Source organism: Epinephelus lanceolatus, chromosome 5 (genome assembly GCF_041903045.1).
Source record: "Epinephelus lanceolatus isolate andai-2023 chromosome 5, ASM4190304v1, whole genome shotgun sequence".
Classification (NCBI taxonomy): Eukaryota; Metazoa; Chordata; class Actinopteri; order Perciformes; family Serranidae; genus Epinephelus; species Epinephelus lanceolatus.
In genome coordinates this window covers 39,985,086-39,991,085 of record NC_135738.1, presented here as the reverse complement: position 1 = coordinate 39,991,085, position 6,000 = coordinate 39,985,086, and positions in this window count along the sequence as shown.

Genomic DNA, 6,000 nt, shown 5'->3' with positions numbered 1-6,000 from the left:
CAGAGCTCCAATCGACCAATAACTAATGTTATTTATATTGTGATCCTTTATTCATGCTTGCATCTGTTTGTAACTTTGGTATCCTGGACACCTGTATCCTCTTACTTGGCTGCTGATGGCAACATCATTATTAATTCAGTGGCTTGAAACTGTGACTTCCACCACAGTGCCCCTGAAACCAACAAACAATCCAACATGCTGCTGAGGCAAGCAAAGCAATGGCACGGATTTGTCGGGGGAATCTGAACAAAGACAAAATGTGCCCAGAGCTGATATCAAAGACACAATAAGCAAGTAGACCGGTTTGTTATTAAAGGGCTCTGACTGCATCTGAAGATCAGCAAGACTCGATGTAACACCAATCAGGGCTGGATTACAGAGCAGTGGCCAAGATAAGTCTGTAGTCACTGAGCGACTTGCATAATGGTGCCATGATCCAATTGTGCATAATGTTTCTTGATCACTATCACTCCAAATCCAACTGCAAGCACTCAAAGTAGTTTGGAATCTTGACCATTGCCATGCAAGTGCCCAAGTAGTTTCAAAGTAACACACTAACTTATTTAGGTTAGTCTGGTTGTTAGTAACATTACAACGTGGACAGCTCAATAGGTACCAGAGCTCTGCAAGGACATTTAAGAAAATGCTACTTCAACATTAGCTGAATATCTGTTTAAAATACAAAGCAGATCTGTGGTTCTGTGGAACTTGGTTTGCCACCAAGAAGAGTCACTGGGACTAACCAGTGCGTTCACACTGAGAAGTATGGAAAAATGCAGTGCACTATGAGTACCCGGATGGTGCACTCAAAACAGTCAAAAAGTTGAGTGTGGAACTATGGACACTTCTCGCCCTCAATGGTCGCCATCTTGGCTACATAGCGGAAGGGGAGGGATCACTTTTCAAACTGGAAATAGCGGCTGAGGACTGTGCGGCTGTGAACGTCACTGCATTGTACAAATACACTAAGCACCACTATACTGTTGTCGGGTATAAGACAGCAGTATGTTTCTTGGGTTAATTTAGCAGTCTGTAATGATTTGGTACCGCGAACGATAACGCGAATGCTAATGCTAGTTTGCTAACTAGCTAATTTGCGGTTGTCATTTCCTGTGAGCGCACAACGGCCGTGTTTGGTTTGAGACAATACTACCCTGTCGAAATTTGCGCACTACGCCAAAGAGTACATCGTGGACATAGTATACTACATCGAAGTGTACTAAGGGAAGTAGTTGATCTGAGACACAACATGAGACTACCTAGCTTACTGCTACTTACTGCTATATCACCCAAAATCACTTTTACTGTAGTGCCATCAGGAATAAGGTGGATAGGTAATACACGTCTGAGGAAGTCCTGAATGTACGAAAATTGGAATGTTCGTTGGTTTCAAGTAAATTTCTTTTTTCAAAGTAATCTTTCAAAGGTTTTTCATCAGTGAAAACGTGATTTTTTTCAAGGTCATTTTTTCTATTTCTATTTTGGCCACAGGAGTGCACCATATATGATGTTCTGAACAGGACTAAAAGCGTTCATGTTTTCTTCCAGGTCAGTTTGTCATTTTTTCATGCACTCTGAACACAAGGTACATATACTGTGTGTTAGCAAGTTCCATAACATCTCTGTCAGCACCACTCTGCCGTAAGCCCCTGGACCTAGCTGCATTCTGGGGTGGTTGACTAGTGTGCCTCCAACTCCCAGCGTAACTGTAACCCCGCACAAGCTGTCTTCAATGAAGCCCAACCACATTGTGTTGTCAGGGTGGGGATCAGCACATGTAAAAAGCTACAAGGATTTTTTATGTGGGGTATGCAATATTTTTTTTTATCATGCACTCTATTTTGTATCTTTTCAGGAGATACCCCACCCCCATTGTTGCCATAATGAATCATATTCGGCTTACCTGTCGGTTTTTTATTGTCGTCAGGCACACGCTTAACTCAGAATGAACCTCACGATAGTTAAACTAACTCAAATCAGCTGTTCTGAACATGAAACTTATGAGTTTCCCATCTCAAGGTTAGTCAACTCAGAGTTCAGTGTTAGGCTCAGCATTTGTTAAACCGGCTTTCTAAAACAGACCCATGGTGTGGCAGCTTAAATATCCATATCTTATCTGGTCAAAGAGCCCCCTCTGCTGCACATTTTATCTCCCCCTCAGCACTTGTTGTCTGAGGTCTTGATAGCATTCTCCTGTTGAGCTGCCAGTGCCTAATCTTTATTTTGGGGTATATGACATCAGCATCTGCTAAATGACTCATGGCACCTGTCAGCTGACCTCACCAATAAAAATGTTGGAAACCAAAATTTTATGGGGTGTGGTTTGACTTATGGCTTTCCTCAAACTCTGTGAAGGGGTTGCACCTTTTGTTTGTCTAGCTGACTGTTGCCATTGTTTTTGTCAAAAAGAAAGCCACTGAATAAGGAGGCAGGATGATTTTTGAGGTATTAAACACAATGCCTAACACATGCAACAAGGAATTTATGGGAATGGATTAGATAAATTGCTGTTAATTTCCGTGACTGCACAACACTACTGTGAACCACTGGTGTTACCAATTAAGGCTGGGTGTGGACATAACCTGGATTTGGAGTTAAATGTCACACCTTTTGTTGATTAAATGTTATAAGCCTCCCACCATAATTACAGTCCATGCTATGTATTAAAGTGATGATTGTTCATTTACAATGTTACAGTTTGGGTTATGGTTCTGTGAGCTCTATTTTCATCGTTTTAGCTATTAAGGCCATGTTTACATGAAAACAATCTGCAGAAAACTGAAAGTTCTCACCTTTCTCATTTTCATTTTGAAAAAAGTTCCGCTTTCAGGCGACAATGTTTTGATAACAATTGTCGGTCACACGGCTAAGCAAAAATTACCAAAAGAGCAGTAGTAAACATGCCTGGCCAGTAGTTGGCGGTGTGACTTTGTAATGCAACAACACGCACCTGCACACATGCGCTTCCTTCTACAGAGCCGTGATGTATAAACAAACAAAATGGTAACCGCACAAATGTTTGTCTGGGGGGACAACGAGGTGGTGTCGCTACAGTAAATCAACACTTTGCTGGAGAAGCGTTGATAAATTCAATAGGGTGAGCAGCACAGACAGAGCTCGGGAGTCCACCATTGTTGTTGTGATGGTCAACTTTCTCGCGCATGCCTAGTGACTGGAACTGTAATGCGCATGTGCGAAAAGTCTTCGTTTGCAGAGGAACTGCATATTACAAGTTTACATGACAAAGGAGACGGTGCTGTTTCCAAAAAATTTAATGAGGATATCTATATCACACCCTATCAAGTAAAGACATAATCTAACAGAAAACATAGATAGAAAACATTGGATTTTTTTTTTTTAGAAAAAAAATGTAAAGCTGTAATACAACAATATTGTAAAAGCCTGCAGCAGGCATGCAAAAGTAATTTTAAAATTAAAGCTGCAAGCAGCGTTGGGTGGGACCTCGGACTCACGCCGTTTCGGCCTCCAGCTCACATAGACAGTTAAAGACATAAGTTTTAGATGATTTTAGACCCCTCTCCACTCTAGCTCACAGCTGACAATTTCTCCACATTTGCTCATGTTACTTTCAGAGGCACTAGCTCACTTCCTGTTGGATTTAAGTCATGGGTGTCAGTGCGTGTAGGTCTCAATGAGACGAACAAGCCAGTTTTGGTTTGATCTTTCTACGACATTCCTACAGGCCGCAGTGGCCATTTTAGTGTGTCTAGGTGGTGCTAGAGAGCCAATTTTGGCACTTTTGGGGTTAGTTTTTTCATTTTATCAAATTTGTCGCCAGTCCTGACATGCCTGCCAATTTTGGTGACTTTTTGAGCATGTTTAGGGGTCAAATTTGTTTTTTTTTTTTTGCGCACCAATGGGGCCCCATGTCATGCAGTAGGTGCCCTTTTTTCCTTTTTGCCCCTTCCCTTCAAACATCCTGAGTCCATCACTGAGAGGGAGAGACAAACTGTGTGAGACCAGGCAGATGCAGATGGCTTTAAAATGTCTCGAACTCTTCCCTTTTATTCCCAAACCGTGGGTCCAATCGTCAATCTGAGCATACCAACAGAGATACACTCGTCCTGAACGCAGACATATAGGTTTTTATGTTTGTGGAGTCAAAAAATGCAATCTTGATTGTAAGTTTAAAGGTATAGTGCACCCTAAAATGAAAATTCAGCCATTATCTACTCACCCATATGCCGAGGGAGGCTCAGGTGAAGTTTTAGAGTCCTCACATCCCTTGCAGAGATCCAAGGGGAGAGGGGGTAGCAACACAACTCCACCTAATGGAGGCTTACGGTGGCCCAGATTCAAACGTCCAAAAACACATAATTGAAACCACAAAATATTTCCACACTGCTCGTCCGTAGTGATCCAAGTGTCCTGAAGCCCCGACATAAAAAGTTGTTTGGAAAAACGTCATTTGAACTCTGTTTTTAGTCTCACTGTAGCCTGTAGCTCTAACTGCCTCTCTGTGCACTGCTCTCCCGTGTGCGCGCTTGCGCACGAGACCAGCGAAAGCACATGAACACACATGAACACACATGAATGCGGTGCCCATGTCTCACGGTCTCACGCAAGCGCACACACGTGAGCGCGGTGCACAGAGAGGCAGTTAGAGCTACAGGCTACAATGGGGCTAAATATGATGGTTTGTATGATATACAATGAAAATGCACACACAATAGATTGTATAATATCTAATTAGGGCCTAATGAATGACCTTATGAAATATGGGATGCTCTTCCTGAGGTTTCTTAAATTTGTCCCCATTAAAGTTTTCTGTGGAGGAGCCTTTCCTCATCTGAAACAAGAGTCTAAGGACAGAGGGTGTCATGTATAGATAGTAAAGCCTCTTGATGCAAATTTGTGATACTGGGCTTTATAAATAAAACTGACTTGACTTAATAAGTCTCAGGAAAGTGGGATGGATCTATACTTTTTGTGGATGTCATCATCATCTTCCAGCAAGGCATCAGCTTGATTGTTGGTTGATACATCTGATAAATCACCTAGGTTCTGCACTGATTAAAGCGAAGTTAATAAAGTTACCAAGTCAGATTCCTATCTATTACCATGATGGAAGACTGCGTAGATGGGTTAATGCAGAATTATGGTCATGGCTGGTCTCCAGGGCTGTGTGCTTTGTTTAGAAAATGTAGTCATGTTTAGTGACATGTGGGGAGCTCATGTCCAGTACATCCCTGCCCTGTTTGATCACTTGACTGAGGCACCCCTCACTGGTGAAGAGTGAGTTTGCCAGAATGACAGTGACATACCTCAGCCAGGTGTTGGGACGGGGGCATTTGTGCCCGGTGGATGCTAATGGAAGAGCTGTCGTGCAGTGCCCCACTCCAGCTGTGAATAAGAGTTGATCTTTGTTTGCTTGGTCAATTACTAGAGCTTCTGTAAAATCTTTTCAACTGTGGCCACGCCCCTGACAGACCTGTTTAAGTGTAAGGTGAAATTTATGTGGTCCCCTCATTGTTAAAGTGCATTTGAAAATGTGCTCTGCTCCTGTCCTGGCTGTGCTGCACATAAATAAGCCATTAAAGATCCAGGTGGATGCCAGTCAGGTGGCTGCTGGCGCAATATTGTTAAGACCCTGACATGCTAAGCTGAAGGTTGGCTGTTGGTCAGTGTTGGGCTGTCAGTGAGCACCTGTTGCCATAGTCTTTGGCCCTTGTCGGCTTTTCATCAGCCCTTGTCGGCTTTTCTCCAGCCGATTCAACACATTGAATAGGCATCGGAGACAGTGGAGCAGTAAATGAAATCACTCTGATTAACAGAATTGGCAGAAGAGATTCTTAAGTGAGGAAAGTAAACAAGCGGATAAAGTCAACAGGGAGTGAGATCAAAACAAATTTATTTCATAAGGTTAGATCATTTTTTCTTAGCTCCTTAGCAGAAACGTTTCGTGATGGTTTGTGTTACTGTTCAATGGCGCACGGTAAATGTGCTTTGCTCTTTTAACACCATTTCTCTGTGTCCCTT